The 11,915-nt window shown below is 35.5% G+C and overlaps 1 pseudogene; it reads right to left on the minus strand.

The window, feature by feature from the left end:
- Positions 1-10,256: 10,256 nt before the first annotated feature.
- On the minus strand, positions 10,257-10,371 carry LOC111737692 (annotated as a pseudogene).
- Positions 10,372-11,915: the final 1,544 nt, after the last annotated feature.

Here is an 11,915-nt window from a genome sequence, read left to right on the forward strand (position 1 = left end):
ATTACTGGGCCACCACCGCACTTCACACTGGTTCCAGCAGAACCTTTCATGAAAGCCATATTCCTATACATCACAATTAGAAAGATACTCGCCTAACCCAGTAGCCTTTATTTGTTGGCGAGGAAACTGAGGACCAGAGAGCTGAAGCAGTTTGCTAGTACGTTAGTGACAAAAAATGGGAGTTGATCATAAATATTTGAATGCTAGTCCAGCAAAATGTAGAACTGATAACATTTTCAGATGAATGTCTATTTAACAAATTAATTGGTCAAGAAGAAAATATAAGATAATACTTTATTTTTACATGCTGGTCTGTGCCTCTAAATTATATCCAGTTGGGGTTTTACTGGACATCTTCAGCAAACTGCCTCATCTTTCATTTCCTGTTTTTCAAAGAATAGAAGCAATGCTCAATAAATGTGTCTTGTATAAGCGAATGGATTTTGAAGTTAAAAAGGCCCCCGTTTCATAGTGCGCCCCTATCACTTTGAACTATTTACTCAACTTGTTGAGCCTTACATTTCTATCCATAAAGTAGAGATAATAATAACACTTGGATCCTCGAGTTCTGGTAATCATCTGACCGTGTAAGCCCAGAGAGTGCCCACGCATTGGGTCTCCAATCAGGAGACATGGGTCCTCGGCTGCCTTAGACAAGTCACTGAACCTCTCTAGTCCCCAGTCTGTAAACCCAGAAAGGAACTGGAGTCACTGATAGTTTCCTCCAGGGCACTATCAGCACATAAAATTTTATGACATTTTATGTCCTTCTACCAATAAAAAATAGCATTCAATTTACTTTTAAAGGTGTCCTTTGGTCAGATGTTTCAATAGAAAAATCCCCTTTTGATTTAAAAAAAAAAATTCAATTTATTGCTAATTCTGAAAGAGATGGAACCCCCTTCACTCAAAATCTGAAATATATGAGCCTTAAAATCATTAGCATACATTTTATATCTACTAACTGCATCAGTATTTTCACTATTCAGCATATAAGTAAATTTAGTAGTTAATTTTGTATTTATAAAGATATATAACGTAAAATCTGAAAGAGACGTTTACTGACATTTTGTAGCCCCATTTCTTGATGGCAAATATCAATTTACAATGGGGAATTTACAATGGGGAATACAATGGGGAAATGTGAACAGGAATATAAATCCATTTGGCCTGAATTCATTCAGTGTGGTGACCATTTCTTCTGCTGAGTCCGGTGGAGGGAGCGGAGAAAGAAAGAAGTGGAGATGGCCTAGTCAAACCATGCAGTTGATCACACCACTCTTAATATCAGGTTCTCTTTTCACTTATAGCAAAAGCATTTTTTGATGCATATTTGGCACTCTGTCACAGAGGGCACAATACTATAAGCTAAAACCAAGAAGGTTACATGCCAGAAACAAATACCATAAAGAGATTTTTGAATCCCTTTAGAAGTTATGAAGATAAAATTAAGGTCGATCTATCTCCACTAATAGTACATTTGCACTTTGAGCAGATCATTTATTTGTTATCCCATCCTGCCTCTTTCTCTAAAATTTCTTCTGCAAGATTTGTTTGTAAATGTGAGGCTTTAAAAATCTTAAATGTTTTATATACTGACTCATATCTATCAAAAAAAAAGGAAAGAAGGAAGGAAGGAAGGAAGGAAGGAAGGAAGGAAGGAAGAAAAGAAGGAAAGAAAGAAGGAAGGAAGGAAGGAAGGAAGGAAGGAAGGAAGGAAGGAAGGAAGGAAGGAAGGAAGGAAGGAAGGAAATTAATTCAAGCTTTAGCTTGTGGCTTCATGTTTTATATTCTGACCAAGAAGCTTCACACTAAAATACACTGAGAAAGGTACAAGACCTGCAAATGTCTTTTGAACAGCACCTGTGGGACCGTGGATTCATCTGCTGTGGATGCCATCTCATGATCCTAAGGATCAGGTAGGACAGTTCTGTGTTGGAAGGTGAAACACTGCCAAAGACAACCATTAAAAAAAAAAAAAATCCATCAGTGCTCATGTCAATCATTAGTGTACGCTGGCGCTTGGTACCGACTTGCTTTCTTTTTATCCATAAAAAAGGCACTTGTTCAATCTACCTCAGAGTACGCTTAAAGTTTATAATTAAATAATACTACAAAAATAGTATGAAAAGGGCAATGTGTAGATTTACAAAATGTCTATATTATAACAACTATTCTTTTTCAAAATTTCTACCTTTAACATCTCACTTTCTTTAAAAATATCATCTAGATATGATAGGCATCTCTGGCAGCCTACTAACGCCCTATTAGCTGGGATTCCACTGTTACTTCTCCAGGAATGACTGTCCGCTCTTACTATTCTGGAGACCAAAGGTTTAACACTAGATTTGTGTTTTCCCTCCAGTTATCATTGTCATATCCTGGAAGTCATGATTAGACGTCTTCACTTTCTTAAATTTCAAAGCTTCCACTTTCTCTCTCATTTTATATTTTAGTGTTTTGTTATTGTTGTTTGTTTTTAATATAGGAGCAAACCTGAACACAGAGAGATATTCATAAACATCAGAGGACGTTCATAAATACTGCCTGAGCTACTCACTCCTTGATTGGCACATTGGTTGTCTTGACAATTAATAATTTTTAGTTTTAAAATAAAATTCTTTATTTTAAAAAATAAATTCTCTTTGGCCATCAGATACCTATAGGTTCCATTTTGTAAAAGCTTGTCTAATGTAGCGTTCCCCCATTACCTGTCCCTCCCCATTCTCCCGTGGCTAATATCCTGGCTCTTCTACTGAGAATAATTCTTCCTCTCCTGCCAGTTCTTACACATTTGGCTTGTAGCATCCAGGAGCAAGTATCTTTTTTTTATCACTGGCTTTGTCTCAAAGTATAGTTGACTGGAACTAAAATTCATTCCTCCCATTTGACTTTGCTCTGCCACCCGCCAACTCATCAGGCTATAGGTATGGTAAGACCCTGCATAAAAATGTTTCTCAGCCATGCAGAAATTCTTATCAGCCTCCAGACCTACACATCCTTTCATCCTTCACAGCCTTAATCATGCAACTAAAAGCAGAGGTTTGAAGTCACTCATGATAAGTGGCATACCTGGCTTGGATTTTGCATAAATGATTTAAATTCCTGTGCCTTTATTATAAATAAAGAAAAGGGAAAATTTAACCTAATTAATAATATTTGAGCAACATTCAATAAATGATAACTGGTTAATATTACCATTATCATTATCATCATCTTCTCATCCTTTTCAAACCCAGATCTTTTACTCAATTCAAATACTACATACCTCCAATTTGAGACCAGGCCTACAGGATTCCACTTGGCTGCAGAGTCAGAAAGGAGGGATTGTGAGGCCCAAATCTTCAGAATAGTACTTCCTGAACGTGGCTTCACAACAGAATCACCTGAGGAGATGGCGCAACCTCTCAAGCCCAGGCTAGGCCAATTAAACCAAGTGCTGGGGGCGGGGCCCAAACACCAATATTAAAGCTCCCTAGGTGTTTCTACTCTGCAGCCAAGACTGAGGATCACTGTTCTACAAATAGCCAAATGAGGCTGTTAGGTCTGGCTAGAAGCAAGCAGAGAGAGCTCTCTTACTGCTTCCTGCATGACAGTGATTCGCTTTACGGCCGCAGTTTTGTTCAGTAGAACAAAGAGCAAGATCAGGCAGAGAGTTGACCAGCGGAGAGAGGGAAACAGCTGGTCGACCGCTTGGGATTAAAGGTTGGTTAAGAGAGGTTTAGACTGCATAAGTTTGACTCTTTCTCTAGCCATTTAATAACCGTGTACTCTTGGCTGAGTTCTTTCACGTCTGTAAGCCTCAATCCCCCTTTTTGTAAAGTGAGGATAAAAATAGCAATGAGGTCACAGATGTGTTGTAAGGATTAAATGAAATAGTTAATATATATCAGTCACCATAGGTCATAGAGTATACACTCATTAAAATGTATTATCATTATTATTCTTATTGTTATTATTAAGAAAGTGGGGAAATAGTTTATTACTTGATCCCTAATCTTGCTTCTGAGGTCACATGGAAACTGAGTAAAGGTGTAAAGTAGCAATTTTTAATTAATGTTATAAACCTTTCATTGACTTTGAATCACAAGCTGGTATGTTGGGAAAAAGCAAATTGAAATAATGATTTAGGATCAAAGAAATATGCTTTTTCAAAAGTATGTTATCCCAGGCCCCACGCAACAATCAAATTTCTGTCAAATCTTTTTTCTGTCACGCCTCTCAAATCATATTCTTTTAGAAACGGATGGTGTTTAAAAAATATTCAGCATATCCTTCATCAGATTAGATGGTCTATGTGGCTGCACCTACGTGCCTGACATTGCACCTGTTGTCCCAGACTTCCAGTGCACATTATCCTCATCTTTCAAGGGCTGTCAAGGATGTACTCTAGTCAATGGCACATGTGGCATCTGAGCCCAGGTGGGGATGACCCGAAGCTGTACTCTTCCCAATATAATGTAAAAACAGGGTCAAGAGAAAGGACAGTTGAGCTACAAAAATGCAGAGAAGGAGAGGGATGGTGGTAACATCCTCCCTCTGCAGCTTTATACTTTTCTTATCATCTCCCTTGCACCAAAGTAACCTCCTGCTCCCTTTTTCAGCTATCCCTCTGTTGCTGGCAGTGGCCATTCAATCTCCCTGTCAATGTCTCTCTCTCTCTCTCTTCTGTATAAGAAAAAGATAAGCACATTTTCAAAAAGGAACACAAAGGGAGCCTATATATGTTAGTTGAATAATTATTAGAACTCATAGGCTCTATTTAAAGATTTGGATAAGAGCCCTACACATGGGACTGAAGATAGAACAGTGGCTTGAAACTCCGTCTCCTGCTCTGCCACTATTTGCATAACTAACAGGACACTCTGTCAGTTCTGGATGAATTAGATTTTTCACAGAGAAGGTTAAGACAAGAACAAGGGATTATGGCATATTCTAATGAAATGTTGGACCCAGTGATTCTGCATCAATGTAGTTGAATAATTGCCTGCTTGTGGGGGTTTAGATGATTTGCCCAATTATATACGCTTTGGAAAAAACTAGAGAGTGTATTAGTGGTGATTGCTATATAGCAATGAGTGAGAAAATCGTTTATTAAAGCTGCACATTTTGATAGCTTCTGGCTCTCTGAAGTTTTCTGATTTGAAGCTCTAATCACTCCTGCTTATTCTCGACCATGAGTAAATTATTTGAGAAGTTTCAGACATATTTCACTCATCATGAAAATGTACATTTCTCTCCAAAATAAAAGGCAAATAAAATATCACTTTCAAATGATAAAATAAAAAGCTTTAAAGTAGTTTTAGAACCAGTTCTGAACTCCATGATAAACGTGAGAAACTTGACAAAATAAAAATTATCAAAGACTTGAGTTCATATTAAGTTATGAATAATCATAATAGAAAGAACACATGTGTTCCACATTCAGAAATTCTAATGTTAATATTTTGATGCTGTCATTCAAGATTAGACAACATAGAGTAGTAACTTTTTTAAAAGTGCGAGATCATGTAGAGTGTGAGCTGTGTGTGTGTGTGATGATAAATTAAGTACCATCACCATCATAATTATCAATACAGTTTAGTGAGCATCATCTAAAAATCTCAGGTGCTGCTGATATAAGAATGAATAAGCCACAGTGCATAACTCTTAAGTACTCATGGCCTGGTCTCTTTGGGAATGAGTTTTCAATTTTTTACCACTTTATAGAACAAATGATACAATATGATTAAGAAGTTGAGGTTTGGTTTAGAGCAAATATCTGAACACATCGCTCATGGCTGTAACATGTAATGTTAATATTTCTTTATAAAAATAAAGTAGTATAGCCTTAGTTGAAGAACTTCGAAAGAATAAGAATAATAATAATAACAATTTTACATATAAAATTTCATTTGTTCTTGAAAACATTTTAGAAATCAGATAAAGTATTTTGTTGTTGCTGTTGTTCCCATTTAACATAGGGGAAACTGAGGCCCAGAGATTGCAAATAATTTACCCAGGGTCAAGGTGAATCAGGAGCACCAAGCCATTATCGAACTCTCTATCCCTCGTTCTAAAGTCCTAATGTTATGTCATGTTATGTGCCAAGTATGCCTCGGTGCTTCAACATTTCTGCTCAAGAAAAAGCATTAACATTTCTCAAATACTCATTCAAAAATATTTACTATGTGACTTCTTGATGCTACTCATCCCTTATATTAAGCAAAGTAAATAAAACTTCTTCCCTTCTTGGAGTATTTATTCCAATTGTAATAGGAAAGTGATTTTAGAGACCTGCTCCAATACTCTGATATTATAAATAGTTCTTTAAATTATAAAATAATCCTCACATACTTCATGTTTTGTGAGGGATCATGTGGCTATCTAACCTTGAACTAAGATTCAGATGTACTGGGTTCTCATTCTGGGGTTACTACTTTGTATGTGGCTTGGGCCCTATGACTTCTATTGTGAACATCTGTATCTTTACAAATAACATATAAACATTGCCACCTGTCAGGAGCTATCTCTCATTGCTGGTGAGAGGAGGTAATGAATACTGACCCTTTTAAATATCTTTTCATGAGCAAAGCATTGCATTTATTTATTGTGCATCTTTTCAATTACTTCTATCTTCTTAGCTCTTTAATTATGATAAGGTTTCTTTTTTTGAACCTCTCTCTTTTTTCCTTCATTTTGAGGTATAGTAGAGCCTTGTTACATTTAACCCGTGATAGATTTGGTTTTCGTGGACATATATTAATATCTAAAGATTGGTAATTTGGCCATTTAAATTTGCTGACCGTTATGCATTATGCATCAAAAAATCCACATTTTACTTTATCATCTGCTTTAGGACAGAAGAATGAAGGCGGTGGGTAGAGAAGCGTATCTATAGGAAGATGATATGTTTTGAGAAAAAGTTTCTATATATCCATTTTTGTTAATTTCATATCACCTAAGTTATCCAAATATCATGAGTGAATATTTTGCATTGACCTGCTTTTGGTTTTTAGGATCAGAAAGTATGTCGATATATAACATTCTTGAATGGCTCTGTGAATCTTAATTTCTTATCTGCTATGTCTAACATGTAAAGGTTTGTAAATGAGGTCACATTAGATATCTCATCGGTTTTTATCAATGGTGTCATAAGTTACGTTAGGGGCTTTGGAACTACCATTTACTGAAACATTTCAGAAGGAAACCTCTGTCTAGGTTGCACCTCGAGCTATTTGGGGACTAACTGATTGTGCAGAATAAATGTTTCTAAAGATGGAAGAGGCGAAATTTCCCTCTGGGTTCAGTATACAGCATTCTCATGTATGTCCATTGCCTGCCAGAATTACAGGGCAGAGGCATTCCTGTGATTTTGCATAGCTCTTTTTATCAACATTTGCACTTACTTAGAGACAGGCAAACATCCAACTGAATTGAGCCTTAGTCTCCTTCAGAACCTACTTGAGAGAATGGAATTATTTAATTCCCTGGGCTAGGCTGAAATCAGTCCAAATGAGAAGCATGATTCTAATTCATACCACAGCCTCCCTGACAGCATGGTGACTTTACACTCACTGTCCAAGCATTCAGCTCTTTTTACACAATTTGCCTCTATTGTAAAGCTTTACTTGTGAAGGAGATAGTCCTCTCCAAACAGCAATTCTTCCCTAATATGTTCCCAGACTGATAAGCCAGAGTCAGAGTTCAGAACTCAAGGCGTTCTCAGGGCTGGATCATTTAAGGTAGAACAACATATCAGTTTGTAGACAAAAGCAGCCCAGGAGACAAGTGCTGACCATTGCGACTATTTCTGTAGTAATAAGGTAGTTGGGAAGGCTGCCTTATCAGCAGGGATATTGGAAAAGAGGCCACTAATTGCTCTGTACTAGTAAGCATCCTTTCCTTCCTCTAAAAATAAAACTGAAAGAGATGTTGACAGAGTATGCTCCAGATGCGCATCCTACATCTCTTGGCCACAGGTTTTCCTTGCCATCCCTCGGGAATTTTCGAGACTTTATTTCCAGTTGGAGGAAGCTAATGTTAAACTTGTCCCCGTACTCCAGGTAATAATGAAGATAATGAAATTTTTTTTTATTTATTTCTCTTTTTTAACTCTAAGTAACCAGAATGGTGCCATATTTTAAGATAAGATTTTATCAAATATGCCCTTTTTTTCCTATTTGAGGGCCTTAGGTATAAAATTTCATAGAGTTCACAGTGGTGAGAATAACTTATTTCATTTTCTTGCAGATCTGTTGAAAAAGAGACTGACGTCAATGAGAGTTTTTCAATTATTTGTACCCTCAAAGCTTCCTTCCCTAATACTTCATAAAATGCTGACAGAAAACAACTGTCTTCTTATAGTATTCCCAGAGGCCCTTCTTCCTAAAATACATATTTTAACAGAATGTTTCATAATGATGAATAGGCCTCTTGAGAAAATAGTAAAAGGCATTGTCTCCATTCAACCAGTATAACAAAGAGTGATTCCTCAGAACAGAACCCCACTCGGGTCTGCTTTAACCACGAAGATCATTTGCAGTACACCAAGAGGTTTTAAGTTTGGTACTAGGTATTGGGATGATGAGACAAATAAAAGATGCCCCTTGTTCTCAAGAATCTAGGACATTGGTGTAGCAGGACAGGGTAAGGCATGACTGAGAGATAGGCCAGGATGGACAGGTGTCATCAGGAACATTCATCTGTTGGTTTCTCATTCACCAAATATCTAAGTAATATATAGTCACTTAGGTTTGAAGACTAGCTTGGCATCTTGCCCCTACTTGACCTTGGAAAAGATTACCTCATCTCTATATACTTCAGTTTTTCACCTTTTAAACAGGGATGATAATAGTAGCTATTTCATATGGCCTTTGTTAGAATTAAATGAGTTAATACATGTAAAATATTCAGAATAGTGGTTAGTATATAGCAAGCACTCAATAAGTGTCTTGTATCTGGCATATACAAATGCCAGTAGCAATTATGGATAGATTTACAGTAAAAGTCATAACCTTATTACTTAGTTAGAACTAGTAGAAGTGACATACAGGTAAAGCATACTGATAAATTTGCAATGCAATATTCAATTGTATGATTCACATCTGGGTCAAAATGGTAAACAGAGCACATACACTAGCCCTCTGATTCAAAGCAATGATGAATGACATTTGGAATGAGGAAACTAATATAACTGAATTCAAATTCAACTAAAATACATATATTTCTTTTTACCAGATACTTAATAAAAACAAACAAGAAAAAAACAAAACAGAACTATAGTCTGTCTCTTTCCTGTGTATCTGCAACCTTGCAGTATTGAATTGTTTAGGTTCTACAGGGCAATGAAGAAAGAAAATTGCTCAATTTGCTTCAAGTCATGGTCTGAGATGGGAGTTTTCTGACTCCAGAGATAAGGCTAAAATAAAGGAACCAATATGTTCATGGAATTTATCACACAGCTTCAGCATCAGGAGCTCGCCCTGTGAGAGAGTGCGAAATAAAGATATTTTCAGGCATATACACACAAAGGTTTTCTACCCACAGAAATTCAAAAGTTGAAAAAAATCGTGAAAGATATTTTAATATAAATAAAAGTAAATTCAAGTTGAGGGAATGAGAGAACTGGAAATAGTGAACAAAGAAATTTAATCAACTTAATTATGTTAAATATATAACTGCTTGTAATAAAAACAAAAACAAACAAAAGCCCAGATGTGTTTAATGGAAAATTATATAAAATACTTAAGGAAGAAATGATATCAAGCATAAAACTCCTTTATATTCCCAGGTCATTTTATGATACCCACACTATATACACAAAACGAAGAAAAGTCCTTATAGGAAAAGCAAACCAATATCTCCCATGAACATAGATCCAAAATCCCTTTTAAAAACTGTAAAATAAATTCATCAATATATAAAAAATTTAACACATCACGATTAAGTAGAATTTGTTTCAGAAATACAGGTTAGTTTAACATTTTAAATAAATCAACCTAGGTCATTCACAATGTTAACATGAGAAAAACCACTTCATCTTACACACATGAAGGAAATGCATTTGGAAAAACTCAATGACCATTCGTGATAAAGAAAAAATATCTCTCAGCAAACTAGAAATAGAATAAAGTTCCCTGATTTATCAAGGACATCCACAATAAACATACCCATTATGATACTCAATGGTGAAAGACTAAATGTTTTCCTATTGAGACTGAGAACATAGCAAGAATAAAAACTCACAGCTTTCTTTTATTATTTATTATTATTTATGCCCATAGCACCTGGTCTTCCTAGGTGGTCTCCCATCCAAGTACTAACCAGGCCCAACTCTGCTTAGCTTCCGAGATCAGGCATCGGGCTTTTTCAGGGTGGCATGGCATAGACCATGGACCATGGCTCCACTGGGACGCGAACCCAGGACCTTCTACATGTAAAGCAAATGTGCTAACTGCTACACTATGGAACCATGTCTGAACACACAACTCTCACCCATCATTGTGCTTGAAGAACTAGCCAGTGCACTCCAGTTGCCATATTCATTTGGCAGAAGTGAATCACTGGGTCTGGTCCACACTCAAAAGGAAAATTTACACGATGCACTGACACAAGGAGTTGGGAATCAATGAGAGCTCTTTCAGAAGCTGCCCACCACAGCAGCTAAAAGGCAAATATGGCCATTTCAATACATCCTTTTAAAGTCTTCAAAATACTACACTCACTACGATTTATAAACAAAGAACAATGATTTTTACAATCTGAAAATGTGAAGTGGAAGGGAGCTTTCTTAAACCATAAAAGGCATATATTAGCCCCTCTGCTCTTAATGGGGAACTTTAGAAGCAGTCTCAATAAGTCAAAAACAGCAAACCTGGCTTCCATCACTATATTTATTTCATGTTTACTGAATGTACTGGCAATAGAATAAATAAAAGAAATCATAGCTATATAAATTGAAAAGAAGAGATTAAATACCCTTTAATTTTTTTTAGAACATATGTTGTCTATAAATGTTCAGACATTTTGCTTTAAAAGAAAAATATAACATGAATTAATAAATAATGTTTGTTGACATCAGTATTAAGAAATTAGAAAATACAAGAGAAAAAAAACCTTTCACTCATAATGCGACAGCATATAAGAATATATGTAAAATTTCTAAGAGAAATAAAGTATATTAAAGAAGTGAAAGAATTGAGGGACTGGAGGGACATACCATGCTTATAGATGGGAATACTCTATTGCTAAGATAGGAATTCTTTCTAAATTGTCCTATAAATTCAATGTGATTTCAATCAGAATAACATTTTAATGCAAGTGAATGAGTATAGTATGATTCTTAAATGGAAGAACAATGGGTCACAAATAATAAGACTACTGAAAAAGAACAACATGGAATCACTTATTCTAGAAGATATTATGCCTAATTTTAAACTTAAAAGTATAATAATTAAGAGAAATTAGTTGAGGTGGGAAGAAATAGATGTCAAAACTAATGAATTAAACACACACACCAAAAAAAACTAAAGGGAAAGATAAATAAAAACTAGATTTAGGACATAAATAATACTATAAATTAATGGTTAAAAGACTCTTGAATGTGCAATATTGGAATAATTCATAATTTATATGGGAAAAAGTAAAATTAGCTCTTAACCTCACACATCATTCTAGATGTACTAAAGAGCTAATCTCAAAAGTAAAATTTTAAATTGTTAGAAAATATTGGTAAATTAAAGTTACTACCTTAGCTTACATAATGGATTCTTAGATTAGCCACAAAATAGTAAAAAAAATTGAAGACTGAAAATGTTGATTATGTCAAAAGTAAAATTTATGCAAAATAAATAAAAGACAGGTAAAAGACAAACACAAACTGGCATAATGTACTTGTAACATATGTGATTGATAAATATTTAATGCTGAAGATC

The sequence above is a fragment of the Pteropus vampyrus genome, unplaced genomic scaffold (assembly GCF_000151845.1).
Source record: "Pteropus vampyrus isolate Shadow unplaced genomic scaffold, Pvam_2.0 Scaffold29, whole genome shotgun sequence".
In the NCBI taxonomy this organism is placed as follows: Eukaryota; Metazoa; Chordata; class Mammalia; order Chiroptera; family Pteropodidae; genus Pteropus; species Pteropus vampyrus.